We start from the raw sequence: 19,974 nt of genomic DNA on the forward strand, positions 1-19,974 counted from the left end.
TCAGACAGTGTGTAACCCGGGGTTGGGCCCAGTGAGATCAGACACTGTGTAACCCGGGGGTGGGCCCAGTGAGATCAGACAGTGTGTAACCCGGGGGTGGGCCCAGTGAGATCAGACAGTGTGTAACCCGGGGGTGGGCCCAGTGAGATCAGACAGTGTGTAACCCGGGGGCCCAGTGAGATCAGACAGTGTGCAACCCGGGGGTGGGTCCAGTGAGATCAGACAGTGTGCAACCCGGGGGCCAAGTGAGATCAGACATAGTGTAACCCGGGGGCCCAGTGAGATCAGACAGTGTGTAACCCGGGGGCCCAGTGAGATCAGACAATGTGTAACCCGGAGGCCCAGTGAGATCAGACATAGGGTAACCCGGGGGCCCAGTGAGATCAGACAGTGTGTAACCCGGGGGTGGGCCCAGTGAGATCAGACAGTGTGTAACCCGGGGGTGGGCCGAGTGAGATCAGACAGTGTGTAACCCGGGGGCCCAGTGAGATCAGACAGTGTGCAACCCGGGGGTGGGTCCAGTGAGATCAGACAGTGTGTAACCCGGGGGCAAGTGAGATCAGACATAGTGTAACCCGGGGGCCCAGTGAGATCAGACAATGTGTAACCCGGGGGCCCAGTGAGATCAGACAATGTGTAACCCGGGGGCCCACTGAGATCAGACAGTGTGTAACCCGGGGGTGGGCCCAGTGAGATCAGACACTGTGTAACCCGGGGGTGGGCCCAGTGAGATCAGACACTGTGTAACCCGGGGGTAGGCCCAGTGAGATCAGACAATGTGTAACCCGGGGACCCAGTGAGATCAGACAGTGTGTAACCTGGGGACCCAGTGAGATCAGACAGTTTGTAACCCGGGAAGGATGGGCCCAGTGAGATCAGACAGTGTGTAACCCGGGGACCCAGTGAGATAAGACACTGTGCAACCCGGGGCCCCAGTGAGATCAGACAGTGTGTAACCTGGGGGCCCAGTGAGATCAGACTGTGTGTATCCCGGCGGGCCCAGTGAGATCGGACAGTGTGTAACCTGGGGACCCAGTGAGATCAGACAGTTTGTAACCCGGGAAGGATGGGCCCAGTGAGATCAGACAGTGTGTAACCCGGGGACCCAGTGAGATAAGACACTGTGCAACCCGGGGACCCAGTGAGATCAGACAGTGTGTAACCTGGGGGCCCAGTGAGATCAGACAGTGTGTATCCCGGCGGGCCCAGTGAGATCGGACAGTGTGTAACCTGGGGACCCAGTGAGATCAGACAGTGTGTAACCAGGGGGCCCAGTGAGATCAGACAGTGTGTAACCTGGGGGCCCAGTGAGATCAGACAGTGTGTTACTTGGATCCCAGTGAGATAAGACACTGTGTAACCCAGGGGCCCGGTGAATTCAGACAGTGTATAACCCGCAGATGGGCCCAATGAGATCAGGCAGTGTGTAACCCGTGGGCCCAGTGAGATCAGACAGTGTGTAACCCGGGGGTGCGCCCAGTGAGATTGGACAGTGTTGTAACCCGGGGCCCAGTGAGATCCGACAGTGTGTAACTTGGGTCCCAGTGAAATAAGACACTGTGTATCCTGGGGGCCCAGTGACATCAGATAGTGTGTAACCCGGGGGTGGGCCCAGTGAGATTGGACAGTGTTGTAACCCGGGGCCCAGTGAGATCAGACAGTGTGTAACCCGGGGAGCATGGGCCCAGTGACATCAGACAGTGTGCAACCCAGGGGCCCGTGAGATCAGACAGTGTTTAACCCGGGGGTGGGCCCAGTGAGATCAGACAGTGTGTAGCCCGGGGGCCCAGTGAGATCAGACAGTGTGTAACCCAGGGGCCCATGAGATCAGACAGTGTGTAACCCGGGGGCCCAGTGAGATCAGACAGTGTGTAACCCGGGGACCCAGTGAGATCACACAGTGTGTAACCCGGGGGCCCAGTGAGATCGGACAGTATGTAACCCGGGGGCCCAGTGTGATCAGACAGTGTGTAACCCGGGAAGGGTGGGCCCAGTGAGATCAGACAGTGTGTAACCCGGGGACCCAGTGAGATAAGACACTGTGCAATCCGGGGCCACAGTGAGATCAGACGATGTGTAATCCGGGCAGGATGGGCCAAGTGAGATCAGACAGTGTGTAACCCGGGGGCCCAGTGAGATCAGACAGTGTGTAACCCGGGGGCCCAGTGAGATCAGACAGTGTGTAACCCGGGGGTGGGCCCAGTGAGATCAGACAGTGTGTAACCCGGGGGTGGGCCCAGTGAGATCAGACAGTGTGTAACCCGTGGGCCCAGTGAGATCAGACAGTGTGTAACCCGGTCGCCCAGTGAGATCAGACAGTGTGTAACCCGGGGGTGCGCCCAGTGAGATTGGACAGTGTTGTAACCCGGGGCCCAGTGAGATCAGACAGTGTGTAACTTGGGTCCCAGTGAAATAAGACACTGTGTATCCCGGGGGCCCAGTGAGATCAGATAGTGTGTAACCCGGGGGTGGGCCCAGTGAGATTGGACAGTGTTGTAACCCGGGGCCCAGTGAGATCAGACAGTGTGTAACCCGGGGAGCATGGGCCCAGTGACATCAGACAGTGTGCAACCCAGGGGCCCGTGAGATCAGACAGTGTGTAACCCGGGAGTACGCCCAGTGAGTTCAGACAGTTTGTAACCCGGGAAGGGTGGGCCCAGTGAGATCAGACAGTGTGTAACCCGGGGACCCAGTGAGATAAGACACTGTGCAACCCGGGGCCCCAGTGAGATCAGACAGTGTGTAACCTGGGGGCCCAGTGAGATCAGACAGTGTGTATCCCGGCTGGCCCAGTGAGATCGGACAGTGTGTAACCTGGGGACCCAGTGAGATCAGACAGTGTGTAACCAGGGGGCCCAGTGAGATCAGACAGTGTGTAACCTGGGGACCCAGTGAGATCAGACAGTGTGTAACCTGGGGGCCCAGTGAGATCAGACAGTGTGTAACCTGGGGACCCAGTGAGATCAGACAGTTTGTAATCCGGGAAGGGTGGGCCCAGTGAGATCAGACAGTGTGTAACCCGGGGACCCAGTGAGATCAGACAGTGTGTAACCTGGGGGCCCAGTGAGATCAGACAGTGTGTAACCCAGGGGTGGGCCCAGTGAGATCAGACAGTGTGTAACCCGGGGGTGGGGCCAGTGAGATCAGACAGTTTGTAACCCGGGGGTGGGCCCAGTGAGATCAGACAGTGTGTAACCCGGGGGTGGGCCCAGTGAGATCAGACAGTGTGTAACCCGGGGGTGGGCCCAGTAAGATCAGACAGTGTGTAACCCGGGGGTGGGCCCAGTGAGATCAGACAGTGTGTAACCCGGGGGTGGGCCCAGTGAGATCAGACAGTGTGTAACCCGGGGGTGGGCCCAGTGAGATCAGACAGTGTGTAACCCGTGGCCCAGTGCGATCAGACAGTGTGTAACCCGGGGGTGGGCCCAGTGAGATCAGACACTGTGTAACCCGGGGGTGAGCCCAGTGAGATCAGACAGTGTGTAACCCGGGGGTGGGCCCAGTCAGATCAGACAGTGTGTAACCCGGGGGTGGGCCCAGTGAGATCAGACAGTGTGTAAATCGGTGACCCAGTGAGATCAGACAGTGTGTAACCCGGGGGTGGGCCCAGTGAGATCAGACAGTGTGTAACCCGGGGGCCCAGTGAGATCAGACATAGTGTAACCCGGTGGTGGGCCCAGTGAGATCAGACAATGTGTAACCCGGGGGTGGGCCCAGTGAGATCAGACACTGTGTAACCCGGGGGTGGGCCCAGTGAGATCAGACAGTGTGTAACCCGGGGGTGGGCCCAGTGAGATCAGACAGTGTGTAACCCGGGGGTGGGCCCAGTGAGATCAGACAGTGTGTAACCCGGGGGCCCAGTGAGATCAGACAGTGTGCAACCCGGGGGTGGGTCCAGTGAGATCAGGCAATGTGTAACCCGGGGGCCCAGTGAGATCAGACATAGTGTAACCCGGGGGCCCAGTGAGATCAGACAGTGTGTAACCTGGGGACCCAGTGAGATCAGACAGTTTGTAATCCGGGAAGGGTGGGCCCAGTGAGATCAGACAGTGTGTAACCCGGGGACCCAGTGAGATCAGACAGTGTGTAACCTGGGGGCCCAGTGAGATCAGACAGTGTGTAACCCGGGGGTGGGGCCAGTGAGATCAGACAGTTTGTAACCCGGGGGTGGGCCCAGTGAGATCAGACAGTGTGTAACCCGGGGGTGGGCCCAGTGAGATCCGACAGTGTGTAACCCGGGGGTGGGCCCAGTGAGATCAGACAGTGTGTAACCCGTGGGTGGGCCCAGTGAGATCAGACAGTGTGTAACCCGTGGCCCAGTGCGATCAGACAGTGTGTAACCCGGGGGTGGGCCCAGTGAGATCAGACACTGTGTAACCCGGGGGTGAGCCCAGTGAGATCAGACAGTGTGTAACCCGGGGGTGGGCCCAGTGAGATCAGACAGTGTGTAACCCGGGGGTGGGCCCAGTGAGATCAGAGAGTGTGTAAATCGGTGACCCAGTGAGATCAGACAGTGTGTAACCCGGGGGTGGGCCCAGTGAGATCAGACAGTGTGTAACCCGGGGGTGGGCCCAGTGAGATCAGACATAGTGTAACCCGGTGGTGGGCCCAGTGAGATCAGACAATGTGTAACCCGGGGGTGGGCCCAGTGAGATCAGACACTGTGTAACCCGGGGGTGGGCCCAGTGAGATCAGACAGTGTGTAACCCGGGGGTGGGTCCAGTGAGATCAGACAGTGTGTAACCCGGGGGCCAAGTGAGATCAGACATAGTGTAACCCGGGGGCCCAGTGAGATCAGACAATGTGTAACCCGGGGGCCCAGTGAGATCAGACATAGTGTAACCCGGGGGCCCAGTGAGATCAGACAGTGTGTAACCCGGGGGTGGGCCCAGTGAGATCAGACAGTGTGTAACCCGGGGGTGGGCCCAGTGAGATCAGACAGTGTGTAACCCGGGGGCCCAGTGAGATCAGACACTGTGTAACCCGGGGGCCCAGTGAGATCAGACAGTGTGTAACCCGGGGGTGGGCCCAGTGAGATCAGACAGTGTGTAACCCGGGGGTGGGCCCAGTGAGATCAGACACTGTGTAACCCGGGGGCCCAGTGAGATCAGACAGTGTGTAACCCGGGGGTGGGCCCAGTGAGATCAGACAGTGTGTAACCCGGAGGCCCAGTGAGATCAGACAGTGTGTAACCCGGGGGTGGGCCCATTGAGATCAGACCGTGTATAACCCGGGGGTGGGCCCAGTGAGATCAGACAGTGTGTAACCCGGGGGTGGGCCCAGTGAGATCAGACAGTGTGTAACCCGGGGGTGGGCCCAGTGAGATCAGACAGTGTGTAACCCGGGGGTGGGCCCAGTGAGATCAGACACTGTGTAACCCGGGGTTGGGCCCAGTGAGATCAGACACTGTGTAACCCGGGGGTGGGCCCAGTGAGATCAGACAATGTGTAACCCGGGGGCCCAATGATATCAGACAGTGTGTAACCCGGGGGTGGGCCCAGTGAGATCAGACACTGTGTAACCCGGGGGTGGGCCCAGTGAGATCAGACACTGTGTAACCCGGGGGTGCGCCCAGTGAGATCAGACAATGTGTAACCCGGGGGCCCAGTGAGATCAGACAGTGTGTAACCCGGGGGCCCAGTGAGATCAGACAGTGTGTAACCCGGGGGTGGGCCCAGTGAGATCAGACAGTGTGTAACCCGGGGGTGGGCCCAGTGAGATCAGACAGTGTGTAACCCGGGGGTGGGCCCAGTGAGATCAGACAGTGTGTAACCCGTGGGTGGGCCCAGTGAGATCAGACACTGTGTAACCCGGGGGTGGGCCCAGTGAGATCAGACAGTGTGTAACCCGGGGGTGGGCCCAGTGACATCAGACAGTGTGTAACCCGGGGGTGGGCCCAGTGAGATCAGACAGTGTGTAATGCGGGGGTTGGCCCAGTGAGATCAGACAGTCTGTAACCCGGGATCCCAGTGAGATCAGACAGTGTTTAACCCGGGGGTGGGCCCAGTGAGATCAGACAGTGTATAACCCGGGTTGGGCCCAGTGAGATCAGACACTGGGTAACCCAGGGGTGGGCCGAGTGAGATCAGACAGTGTGTAACCCGGGGGCCCAGTGAGATCAGACAGTGTGTAACCCGGGGGCCCAGTGAGATCAGACAGTGTGTAACCCGGGGGTGGGCCCAGTGAGATCAGACAGTGTGTAACCCGGGGGTGGGCCCAGTGAGATCAGACAGTGTGTAACCCGTGGGCCCAGTGAGATCAGACAGTGTGTAACCCGGTCGCCCAGTGAGATCAGACAGTGTGTAACCCGGGGGTGCGCCCAGTGAGATTGGACAGTGTTGTAACCCGGGGCCCAGTGAGATCAGACAGTGTGTAACTTGGGTCCCAGTGAAATAAGACACTGTGTATCCCGGGGGCCCAGTGAGATCAGATAGTGTGTAACCCGGGGGTGGGCCCAGTGAGATTGGACAGTGTTGTAACCCGGGGCCCAGTGAGATCAGACAGTGTGTAACCCGGGGAGCATGGGCCCAGTGACATCAGACAGTGTGCAACCCAGGGGCCCGTGAGATCAGACAGTGTGTAACCCGGGAGTACGCCCAGTGAGATCAGACAGTGTGTAACCCGGGAGTACGCCCAGTGAGTTCAGACAGTTTGTAACCCGGGAAGGGTGGGCCCAGTGAGATCAGACAGTGTGTAACCCGGGGACCCAGTGAGATAAGACACTGTGCAACCCGGGGCCCCAGTGAGATCAGACAGTGTGTAACCTGGGGGCCCAGTGAGATCAGACAGTGTGTATCCCGGCTGGCCCAGTGAGATCGGACAGTGTGTAACCTGGGGCCCAGTGAGATCAGACAGTGTGTAACCAGGGGGCCCAGTGAGATCAGACAGTGTGTAACCTGGGGACCCAGTGAGATCAGACAGTGTGTAACCTGGGGGCCGAGTGAGATCAGACAGTGTGTAACCTGGGGACCCAGTGAGATCAGACAGTTTGTAATCCGGGAAGGGTGGGCCCAGTGAGATCAGACAGTGTGTAACCCGGGGACCCAGTGAGATCAGACAGTGTGTAACCTGGGGGCCCAGTGAGATCAGACAGTGTGTAACCCAGGGGTGGGCCCAGTGAGATCAGACAGTGTGTAACCCGGGGGTGGGGCCAGTGAGATCAGACAGTTTGTAACCCGGGGGTGGGCCCAGTGAGATCAGACAGTGTGTAACCCGGGGGTGGGCCCAGTGAGATCAGACAGTGTGTAACCCGGGGGTGGGCCCAGTGAGATCAGACAGTGTGTAACCCGGGGGTGGGCCCAGTGAGATCAGACAGTGTGTAACCCGGGGGTGGGCCCAGTGAGATCAGACAGTGTGTAACCCGGGGGTGGGCCCAGTGAGATCAGACAGTGTGTAACCCGTGGCCCAGTGCGATCAGACAGTGTGTAACCCGGGGGTGGGCCCAGTGAGATCAGACACTGTGTAACCCGGGGGTGAGCCCAGTGAGATCAGACAGTGTGTAACCCGGGAATGGGCCCAGTGAGATCAGACAGTGTGTAACCCGGGGGTGGGCCCAGTGAGATCAGACAGTGTGTAAATCGGTGACCCAGTGAGATCAGACAGTGTGTAACCCGGGGGTGGGCCCAGTGAGATCAGACAGTGTGTAACCCGGGGGCCCAGTGAGATCAGACATAGTGTAACCCGGTGGTGGGCCCAGTGAGATCAGACAATGTGTAACCCGGGGGTGGGCCCAGTGAGATCAGACACTGTGTAACCCGGGGGTGGGCCCAGTGAGATCAGACACTGTGTAACCCGGGGGTGGGCCCAGTGAGATCAGACAGTGTGTAACCCGGGGGTGGGCCCAGTGAGATCAGACAGTGTGTAACCCGGGGGCCCAGTGAGATCAGACAGTGTGCAACCCGGGGGTGGGTCCAGTGAGATCAGACAGTGTGTAACCCGGGGGCCAAGTGAGATCAGACATAGTGTAAGCCGGGGGCCCAGTGAGATCAGACAATGTGTAACCCGGGGGCCCAGTGAGATCAGACATAGTGTAACCCGGGGGCCCAGTGAGATCAGACAGTGTGTAACCTGGGGGCCCAGTGAGATCAGACAGTGTGTAACCCAGGGGTGGGCCCAGTGAGATCAGACCCTGTGTAACCCGGGGGTGGGGCCAGTGAGATCAGACAGTTTGTAACCCGGGGGTGGGCCCAGTGAGATCAGACAGTGTGTAACCCGGGGGTGGGCCCAGTGAGATCCGACAGTGTGTAACCCGGGGGTGGGCCCAGTGAGATCAGACAGTGTGTAACCCGTGGCCCAGTGCGATCAGACAGTGTGTAACCCGGGGGTGGGCCCAGTGAGATCAGACACTGTGTAACCCGGGGGTGAGCCCAGTGAGATCAGACAGTGTGTAACCCGGGGGTGGGCCCAGTGAGATCAGACAGTGTGTAACCCGGGGGTGGGCCCAGTGAGATCAGACATAGTGTAACCCGGTGGTGGGCCCAGTGAGATCAGACAATGTGTAACCCGGGGGTGGGCCCAGTGAGATCAGACACTGTGTAACCCGGGGGTGGGCCCAGTGAGATCAGACAGTGTGTAACCCGGGGGTGGGCCCAGTGAGATCAGACAGTGTGTAACCCGGGGGCCCAGTGAGATCAGACAGTGTGCAACCCGGGGGTGGGTCCAGTGAGATCAGACAGTGTGTAACCCGGGGGCCAAGTGAGATCAGACATAGTGTAACCCGGGGGCCCAGTGAAATCAGACAATGTGTAACCCGCGGGCCCAGTGAGATCAGACATAGTGTAACCCGGGGGCCCAGTGAGATCAGACAGTGTGTAACCCGGGGGTGGGCCCAGTGAGATCAGACAGTGTGTAACCCGGCGGTGGGCCCAGTGAGATCAGACAGTGTGTAACCCGGGGGCCCAGTGAGATCAGACACTGTGTAACCCGGGGGCCCAGTGAGATCAGACAGTGTGTAACCCGGGGGTGGGCCCAGTGAGATCAGACAGTGTGTAACCCAGGGGTGGGCCCAGTGAGATCAGACACTGTGTAACCCGGGGGCCCAGTGAGATCAGACAGTGTGTAACCCGGAGGCCCAGTGAGATCAGACAGTGTGTAACCCGGGGGTGGGCCCATTGAGATCAGACAGTGTGTAACCCGGGGGTGGGCCCAGTGAGATCAGACAGTGTGTAACCCGGGGGTGGGCCCAGTGAGATCAGACAGTGTGTAACCCGGGGGTGGGCCCAGTGAGATCAGACAGTGTGTAACCCGGGGGTGGGCCCAGTGACATCAGACAGTGTGTAACCCGGGGGTGGGCCCAGTGAGATCAGACAGTGTGTAATGCCGGGGTGGGCCCAGTGAGATCAGACAGTCTGTAACCCGGGATCCCAGTGAGATCAGACAGTGTTTAACCCGGGGGTGGGCCCAGTGAGATCAGACAGTGTATAACCCGGGTTGGGCCCAGTGAGATCAGACACTGTGTAACCCAGGGGTGGGCCGAGTGAGAACAGACAGTGTGTAACCCGGGGGCACAGTGAGATCAGACAGTGTGTAACCCGGGGATGGGCCCAGTGATATCAGACAGTGTGTAACCCGGGGGTGGGGCCAGTGAGATCAGACAGTGTGTAACCCGGGGGTGGGCCCAGTGAGATCAGACGTGTAACCCAGGGATGGGCCCAGTGAGATCAGACAGTGTGTAACCCGGGGTTGGGCCCAGTGAGATCAGACACTGTGTAACCCGGGGGTGGGCCCAGTGAGATCAGACAGTGTGTAACCCGGGGGTGGGCCCAGTGAGATCAGACAGTGTGTAACCCGGGGGTGGGCCCAGTGAGATCAGACAGTGTGTAACCCGGGGGCCCAGTGAGATCAGACAGTGTGCAACCCGGGGGTGGGTCCAGTGAGATCAGACAGTGTGTAACCCGGGGGCCAAGTGAGATCAGACATAGTGTAACCCGGGGGCCCAGTGAGATCAGACAGTGTGTAACCCGGGGGCCCAGTGAGATCAGACAATGTGTAACCCGGGGGCCCAGTGAGATCAGACATAGGGTAACCCGGGGGCCCAGTGAGATCAGACAGTGTGTAACCCGGGGGTGGGCCCAGTGAGATCAGACAGTGTGTAACCCGGGGGTGGGCCGAGTGAGATCAGACAGTGTGTAACCCGGGGGCCCAGTGAGATCAGACAGTGTGCAACCCGGGGGTGGGTCCAGTGAGATCAGACAGTGTGTAACCCGGGGGCCAAGTGAGATCAGACAATGTGTAACCCGGGGGCCCAGTGAGATCAGACAATGTGTAACCCGGGGGCCCACTGAGATCAGACAGTGTGTAACCCGGGGGTGGGCCCAGTGAGATCAGACACTGTGTAACCCGGGGGTGGGCCCAGTGAGATCAGACACTGTGTAACCCGGGGGTAGGCCCAGTGAGATCAGACAATGTGTAACCCGGGGACCCAGTGAGATCAGACAGTGTGTAACCTGGGGACCCAGTGAGATCAGACAGTTTGTAACCCGGGAAGGATGGGCCCAGTGAGATCAGACAGTGTGTAACCCGGGGACCCAGTGAGATAAGACACTGTGCAACCCGGGGCCCCAGTGAGATCAGACAGTGTGTAACCTGGGGGCCCAGTGAGATCAGACTGTGTGTATCCCGGCGGGCCCAGTGAGATCGGACAGTGTGTAACCTGGGGACCCAGTGAGATCAGACAGTGTGTAACCAGGGGGCCCAGTGAGATCAGACAGTGTGTAACCTGGGGGCCCAGTGAGATCAGACAGTGTGTTACTTGGATCCCAGTGAGATAAGACACTGTGTAACCCAGGGGCCCGGTGAATTCAGACAGTGTATAACCCGCAGATGGGCCCAATGAGATCAGGCAGTGTGTAACCCGTGGGCCCAGTGAGATCAGACAGTGTGTAACCCGGGGGTGCGCCCAGTGAGATTGGACAGTGTTGTAACCCGGGGCCCAGTGAGATCCGACAGTGTGTAACTTGGGTCCCAGTGAAATAAGACACTGTGTATCCTGGGGGCCCAGTGACATCAGATAGTGTGTAACCCGGGGGTGGGCCCAGTGAGATTGGACAGTGTTGTAACCCGGGGCCCAGTGAGATCAGACAGTGTGTAACCCGGGGAGCATGGGCCCAGTGACATCAGACAGTGTGCAACCCAGGGGCCCGTGAGATCAGACAGTGTGTAACCCGGGGGTGCGCCCAGTGAGATCAGACACTGTGTAACCCGGGGGTGGGCCCAGTGAGATCAGACAATGTGTAACCCGGGGGCCCAGTGAGATCAGACAGTGTATAAACCGGGAAGGATGGGCCCAGTGAGATCAGACGGTGTGTAAACTGGGGGCCCAGTGAGATCAGACAGTGTGTAACCCGGGGGTGGGCCCAGTGACATCAGACAGTGTGTAACCCGGGGGTGGGCCCAGTGAGATCAGACAGTGTGTAACCCGTGGGTGGGCCCAGTGAGATCAGACAGTGTGTAACCCGTGGGCCCAGTGAGATCAGACAGTGTTTAACCCGGGGGTGGGCCCAGTGAGATCAGACAGTGTGTAGCCCGGGGGCCCAGTGAGATCAGACAGTGTGTAACCCAGGGGCCCATGAGATCAGACAGTGTGTAACCCGGGGGCCCAGTGAGATCAGACAGTGTGTAACCCGGGGGTGGGCCCAGTGAGATCAGACAGTGTGTAACCCGGGGGCCCAGTGAGATCAGACAGTGTACAACCCGGGGGTGGGTCCAGTGAGATCAGACAGTGTGTAACCCGGGGGCCAAGTGAGATCAGACATAGTGTAACCCGGGGGCCCAGTGAGATCAGACAATGTGTAACCCGGGGGCCCAGTGAGATCAGACAGTGTGTAACCCGGGGGTGGGCCCAGTGAGATCACACAGTGTGTAACCCGGGGGTGGGCCCAGTGAGATCAGACACTGTGTAACCCGGGGGTGGGCCCAGTGAGATCAGACAGTGTGTAACCCGGGGGTGGGCCCAGTGAGATCAGACAGTGTGTAACCCGGGGGCCCAGTGAGATCAGACAGTGTGCAACCCGGGGTTGGGTCCAGTGAGATCAGACAGTGTGTAACCCGGGGGCCAAGTGAGATCAGACATAGTGTAACCCGGGGGCCCAGTGAGATCAGACAATGTGTAACCCGGGGGCCCAGTGAGATCAGACATAGTGTAACCCGGGGGCCCAGTGAGATCAGACAGTGTGTAACCCGGGGGTGGGCCCAGTGAGATCAGACAGTGTGTAACCCGGGGGTGGGCCCAGTGAGATCAGACAGTGTGTAACCCGGGGGCCCAGTGAGATCAGACACTGTGTAACCCGGGGGCCCAGTGAGATCAGACAGTGTGTAACCCGGGGGTGGGCCCAGTGAGATCAGACAGTGTGTAACCCGGGGGTGGGCCCAGTGAGATCAGACACTGTGTAACCCGGGGGCCCAGTGAGATCAGACAGTGTGTAACCCGGGGGTGGGCCCAGTGAGATCAGACAGTGTGTAACCCGGAGGCCCAGTGAGATCAGACAGTGTGTAACCCGGGGGTGGGCCCAGTGAGATCAGACAGTGTGTAACCCGGGGGTGGGCCCAGTGAGATCAGACAGTGTGTAACCCGGGGGTGGGCCCAGTGAGATCAGACACTGTGTAACCCGGGGGTGGGCCCAGTGAGATCAGACACTGTGTAACCCGGGGGTGGGCCCAGTGAGATCAGACAATGTGTAACCCGGGGGCCCACTGATATCAGACAGTGTGTAACCCGGGGGTGGGCCCAGTGAGATCAGACACTGTGTAACCCGGGGGTGGGCCCAGTGAGATCAGACACTGTGTAACCCGGGGGTGGGCCCAGTGAGATCAGACAATGTGTAACCCGGGGGCCCAGTGAGATCAGACAGTGTGTAACCCGGGGGCCCAGTGAGATCAGACAGTGTGTAACCCGGGGGTGGGCCCAGTGAGATCAGACAGTGTGTAACCCGGGGGTGGGCCAGTGAGATCAGACAGTGTGTAACCCGGGGGTGGGCCCAGTGAGATCAGACAGTGTGTAACCCGTGGGTGGGCCCAGTGAGATCAGACACTGTGTAACCCGGGGGTGGGCCCAGTGAGATCAGACAGTGTGTAACCCGGGGGTGGGCCCAGTGACATCAGACAGTGTGTAACCCGGGGGTGGGCCCAGTGAGATCAGACAGTGTGTAATGCGGGGGTGGGCCCAGTGAGATCAGACAGTCTGTAACCCGGGATCCCAGTGAGATCAGACAGTGTTTAACCCGGGGATGGGCCCAGTGAGATCAGACAGTGTGTAACCCGGAGGCCCAGTGAGATCAGACAGTGTGTAACCCGGGTTGGGCCCAGTGAGATCAGACACTGTGTAACCCAGGGGTGGGCCGAGTGAGATCAGACAGTGTGTAACCCGGGGGCCCAGTGAGATCAGACAGTGTGTAACCCGGGGATGGGCCCAGTGATATCAGACAGTGTGTAACCCGGGGGTGGGGCCAGTGAGATCAGACAGTGTGTAACCCGGGGGTGGGCCCAGTGAGATCAGACGTGTAACCCAGGGGTGGGCCCAGTGAGATCAGACAGTGTGTAACCCGGGGGTGGGCCCAGTGAGATCAGACACTGTGTAACCCGGGGGTGGGCCCAGTGAGATCAGACACTGTGTAACCCGGGGGTGGGCCCAGTGAGATCAGACAGTGTGTAACCCGGGGGTGGGCCCAGTGAGATCAGACAGTGTGTAACCCGGGGGTGGGCCCAGTGAGATCAGACAGTGTGTAACCCGGGGGCCCAGTGAGATCAGACAGTGTGCAACCCGGGGGCCAAGTGAGATCAGACATAGTGTAACCCGGGGGCCCAGTGAGATCAGACAATGTGTAACCCGGGGGCCCAGTGAGATCAGACATAGGGTAACCCGGGGGTCCAGTGAGATCAGACAGTGTGTAACCCGGGGGTGGGTCCAGTGAGATCAGACAGTGTGTAACCCGGGGGTGGGCCGAGTGAGATCAGACAGTGTGTAACCCGGGGGTGGGTCCAGTGAGATCAGACAGTGTGTAACCCGAGGGTGGGCCGAGTGAGATCAGACAGTGTGTAACCCGGGGGCCCAGTGAGATCAGACAGTGTGTAACCCGGGGGTGGGCCCAGTGAGATCAGACAGTGTGCAACCCGGGGGTGGGCCCAGTGAGATCAGACAGTGTGTAACCCGGGGGCCAAGTGAGATCAGACATAGTGTAACCCGGGGGCCCAGTGAGATCAGACAATGTGTAACCCGGGGGCCCAGTGAGATCAGACAATGTGTAACCCGGGGCCCACTGAGATCAGACAGTGTGTAACCCGGGGGTGGGCCCAGTGAGATCAGACACTGTGTAACCCGGGGGTGGGCCCAGTGAGATCAGACACTGTGTAACCCGGGGGTGGGCCCAGTGAGATCAGACAATGTGTAACCCGGGGACCCAGTGAGATCAGACAGTGTGTAACCTGGGGACCCAGTGAGCTCAGACAGTGTGTAACCCAGGGGCCCAGTGAGATCAGACAGTGTGTAACCCGGGGGTGGGCCCAGTGAGATCAGACAGAGTGTAACCCGGGGACCCAGTGAGATAAGACACTGTGCAACCCGGGGCCCCAGTGAGATCAGACAGTGTGTAACCTGGGGGCCCAGTGAGATCAGACTGTGTGTATCCCGGCGGGCCCAGTGAGATCGGACAGTGTGTAACCTGGGGACCCAGTGAGATCAGACAGTGTGTAACCAGGGGGCCCAGTGAGATCAGACAGTGTGTAACCTGGGGGCCCAGTGAGATCAGACAGTGTGTAACTTGGATCCCAGTGAGATAAGACACTGTGTAACCCAGGGGCCCGGTGAATTCAGACAGTGTATAACCCGCAGATGGGCCCAATGAGATCAGGCAGTGTGTAACCCGTGAGCCCAGTGAGATCAGACAGTGTGTAACCCGGGGGTGCGCCCAGTGAGATTGGACAGTGTTGTAACCCGGGGCCCAGTGAGATCAGACAGTGTGTAACTTGGGTCCCAGTGAAATAAGACACTGTGTATCCTGGGGGCCCAGTGAGATCAGATAGTGTGTAACCCGGGGGTGGGCCCAGTGAGATTGGACAGTGTTGTAACCCGGGGCCCAGTGAGATCAGACAGTGTGTAACCCGGGGAGCATGGGCCCAGTGACATCAGACAGTGTGCAACCCAGGGGCCCGTGAGATCAGACAGTGTGTAACCCGGGGGTGCACCCAGTGAGATCAGACACTGTGTAACCCGGGGGTGGGCCCAGTGAGATCAGACAATGTGTAACCCGGGGGCCCAGTGAGATCAGACAGTGTGTAAACCGGGAAGGATGGGCCCAGTGAGATCAGACGGTGTGTAACCTGGGGGCCCAGTGAGATCAGACAGTGTGTAACCCGGGGGTGGGCCCAGTGACATCAGACAGTGTGTAACCCGGGGGTGGGCCCAGTGAGATCAGACAGTGTGTAACCCGTGGGTGGGCCCAGTGAGATCAGACAGTGTGTAACCCGTGGGCCCAGTGATATCAGACAGTGTTTAACCCGGGGGTGGGCCCAGTGAGATCAGACAGTGTGTAGCCCGGGGGCCCAGTGAGATCAAACAGTGTGTAACCCAGGGGCCCATGAGATCAGACAGTGTGTAACCCGGGGGCCCAGTGAGATCAGACAGTGTGTAACCCGGGGGTGGGCCCAGTGAGATCAGACAGTGTAACCCGGGGGCCCAGTGAGATCAGACAGTGTGCAACCCGGGGGCCCAGTGAGATCAGACATAGGGTAACCCGGGGGCCCAGTGAGATCAGACAGTGTGTAACCCGGGGGTGGGCCCAGTGAGATCAGACAGTGTGTAACCCGGGGGTGGGCCCAGTGAGATCAGACACTGTGTAACCCGGGGGCCCAGTGAGATCAGACAGTGTGTAACCCGGGGGTGGGCCCAGTGAGATCAGACAGTGTGTAACCCGGAGGCCCAGTGAGATCAGACAGTGTGTAACCCGGGGGTGGGCCCAGTGAGATCAGACAGTGTGTAACCCGGGGGCCCAGTGAGATCAGACACTGTGTAACCCGGGGGTGGGCCCAGTGAGATCAGACACTGTGTAACCCGGGGGTGGGCCCAGTGAGATCAGACACTGTGTAACCCGGGGGTGGGCCCAGTGAGATCAGACAATGTGTAACCCGGGGGTGGGCCCAGTGAGATCAGACAGTGTGTAACCCGGGGGTGGGCCCAGTGAGATCAGACACTGTGTAACCCGGGGGTGGGCCCAGTGAGATCAGACACTGTGTAACCCGGGGGTGGGCCCAGTGAGATCAGACAATGTGTAACCCGGGGGCCCAGTGAGATCAGACAGTGTGTAACCCGGGGGCCCAGTGAGATCAGACAGTGTGTAACCCGGGGGTGGGCCCAGTGAGATCAGACAGTGTGTAACCCGGGGGTGGGCCCAATGAGATCAGACAGTGTGTAACCCGGGGGTGGGCCCAGTGAGATCAGACAGTGTGTAACCTGTGGGTGGGCCCAGTGAGATCAGACACTGTGTAACCCGGGGGTGGGCCCAGTGAGATCAGACAGTGTGTAACCCGGGGGTGGGCCCAGTGACATCAGACAGTGTGTAACCCGGGGGTGGGCCCAGTGAGATCAGACAGTGTGTAATGCGGGGGTGGGCCCAGTGAGATCAGACAGTCTGTAACCCGGGATCCCAGTGAGATCAGACAGTGTTTAACCCGGGGGTGGGCCCAGTGAGATCAGACAGTGTATAACCCGGGTTGGGCCCAGTGAGATCAGACACTGTGTAACCCAGGGGTGGGCCGAGTGAGATCAGACAGTGTGTAACCCGGGGGCCCAGTGAGATCAGACAGTGTGTAACCCGGGGATGGGCCCAGTGATATCAGACAGTGTGTAACCCGGGGGTGGGGCCAGTGAGATCAGACAGTGTGTAACCCGGGGGTGGGCCCAGTGAGATCAGACGTGTAACCCAGGGGTGGGCCCAGTGAGATCAGACAGTGAGTAACCCGGGGGTGGGCCCAGTGAGATCAGACACTGTGTAACCCGGGGGTGGGCCCAGTGAGATCAGACACTGTGTAACCCGGGGGTGGGCCCAGTGAGATCAGACAGTGTGTAACCCGGGGGCCAAGTGAGATCAGACATAGTGTAACCCGGGGGCCCAGTGAGATCAGACAATGTGTAACCCGGGGGCCCAGTGAGATCAGACAATGTGTAACCCGGGGGCCCACTGAGATCAGACAGTGTGTAACCCGGGGGTGGGCCCAGTGAGATCAGACACTGTGTAACCCGGGGGTGGGCCCAGCGAGATCAGACAATGTGTAACCCGGGGGCCCACTGAGATCAGACAGTGTGTAACCCGGAGGTGGGCCCAGTGAGATCAGACAGTGAGTAACCCGGGGGTGGGCCCAGTGAGATCAGACACTGTGTAACCCGGGGGTGGGCCCAGTGAGATCAGACACTGTGTAACCCGGGGGTGGGCCCAGTGAGATCAGACAGTGTGTAACCCGGGGGCCAAGTGAGATCAGACATAGTGTAACCCGGGGGCCCAGTGAGATCAGACAATGTGTAACCCGGGGGCCCAGTGAGATCAGACATAGGGTAACCCGGGGGCCCAGTGAGATCAGACAGTGTGTAACCCGGGGGTGGGCCCAGTGAGATCAGACAGTGTGTAACCCGGGGGTGGGCCGAGTGAGATCAGACAGTGTGTAACCCGGGGGCCCAGTGAGATCAGACAGTGTGCAACCCGGGGGTGGGTCCAGTGAGATCAGACAGTGTGTAACCCGGGAGCCAAGTGAGATCAGACATAGTGTAACCCGGGGGCCCAGTGAGATCAGACAATGTGTAACCCGGGGGCCCAGTGAGATCAGACAATGTGTAACCCGGGGGCCCACTGAGATCAGACAGTGTGTAACCCGGGGGTGGGCCCAGTGAGATAAGACACTGTGTAACCCGGGGGTGGGCCCAGCGAGATCAGACAATGTGTAACCCGGGGGCCCAGTGAGATCAGACAGTGTATAAACCGGGAAGGATGGGCCCAGTGAGATCAGACGGTGTGTAAACTGGGGGCCCAGTGAGATCAGACAGTGTGTAACCCGGGGGTGGGCCCAGTGACATCAGACAGTGTGTAACCCGGGGGTGGGCCCAGTGAGATCAGACAGTGTGTAACCCGTGGGTGGGTCCAGTGAGATCAGACAGTGTGTAACCCGTGGGCCCAGTGAGATCAGACAGTGTTTAACCCGGGGGTGGGCCCAGTGAGATCAGACAGTGTGTAGCCCGGGGGCCCAGTGAGATCAGACAGTGTGTAACCCAGGGGCCCATGAGATCAGACAGTGTGTAACCCGGGGGCCCAGTGAGATCAGACAGTGTGTAACCCGGGGGTGGGCCCAGTGAGATCAGACAGTGTGTAACCCGGGGGCCCAGTGAGATCAGACAGTGTGCAACCCGGGGGTGGGTCCAGTGAGATCAGACAGTGTGTAACCCGGGGGCCAAGTGAGATCAGACATAGTGTAACCCGGGGGCCCAGTGAGATCAGACAATGTGTAACCCGGGGGCCCAGTGAGATCAGACAGTGTGTAACCCGGGGGTGGGCCCAGTGAGATCACACAGTGTGTAACCCGGGGGTGGGCCCAGTGAGATCAGACACTGTGTAACCCGGGGGTGGGCCCAGTGAGATCAGACACTGTGTAACCCGGGGGTGGGCCCAGTGAGATCAGACAATGTGTAACCCGGGGGCCCAGTGAGATCAGACAGTGTGTAACCCGGGGGTGGGCCCAGTGAGATCAGACAGTGTGTAACCCGGGGGTGGGCCCAGTGAGATCAGACAGTGTGTAACCCAGGGGCCCATGAGATCAGACAGTGTGTAACCCGGGGGCCCAGTGAGATCAGACAGTGTGTAACCCGGGGGTGGGCCCAGTGAGATCAGACAGTGTAACCCGGGGGCCCAGTGAGATCAGGCAGTGTGCAACCCGGGGGTGGGTCCAGTGAGATCAGACAGTGTGTAACCCGGGGGCCAAGTGAGATCAGACATAGTGTAACCCGGGGGCCCAGTGAGATCAGACAGTGTGTAACCCGGGGGTGGGCCCAGTGAGATCAGACAGTGTAACCCGGGGGCCCAGTGAGATCAGACAGTGTGCAACCCGGGGGTGGGCCCAGTGAGATCAGACAGTGTGTAACCCGGGGGCCAAGTGAGATCAGACATAGTGTAACCCGGGGGCCCAGTGAGATCAGACAATGTGTAACCCGGGGGCCCAGTGAGATCAGACATAGGGTAACCCGGGGGCCCAGTGAGATCAGACAGTGTGTAACCCGGGGGTGGGCCCAGTGAGATCAGACAGTGTGTAACCCGGGGGTGGGCCGAGTGAGATCAGACAGTGTGTAACCCGGGGGCCCAGTGAGATCAGACAGTGTGCAACCCGGGGGTGGGTCCAGTGAGATCAGACAGTGTGTAACCCGGGAGCCAAGTGAGATCAGACATAGTGTAACCCGGGGGCCCAGTGAGATCAGACAATGTGTAACCCGGGGGCCCAGTGAGATCAGACAATGTGTAACCCGGGGGCCCACTGAGATCAGACAGTGTGTAACCCGGGGGTGGGCCCAGTGAGATCAGACACTGTGTAACCCGGGGGTGGGCCCAGCGAGATCAGACAATGTGTAACCCGGGGGCCCAGTGAGATCAGACAGTGTATAAACCGGGAAGGATGGGCCCAGTGAGATCAGACGGTGTGTAAACTGGGGGCCCAGTGAGATCAGACAGTGTGTAACCCGGGGGTGGGCCCAGTGACATCAGACAGTGTGTAACCCGGGAGTGGGCCCAGTGAGATCAGACAGTGTGTAACCCGTGGGTGGGTCCAGTGAGATCAGACAGTGTGTAACCCGTGGGCCCAGTGAGATCAGACAGTGTTTAACCCGGGGGTGGGCCCAGTGAGATCAGACAGTGTGTAGCCCGGGGGCCCAGTGAGATCAGACAGTGTGTAACCCAGGGGCCCATGAGATCAGACAGTGTGTAACCCGGGGGCCCAGTGAGATCAGACAGT

Source organism: Pristiophorus japonicus, chromosome 7 (genome assembly GCF_044704955.1).
Source record: "Pristiophorus japonicus isolate sPriJap1 chromosome 7, sPriJap1.hap1, whole genome shotgun sequence".
NCBI classification, from domain to species: Eukaryota; Metazoa; Chordata; class Chondrichthyes; family Pristiophoridae; genus Pristiophorus; species Pristiophorus japonicus.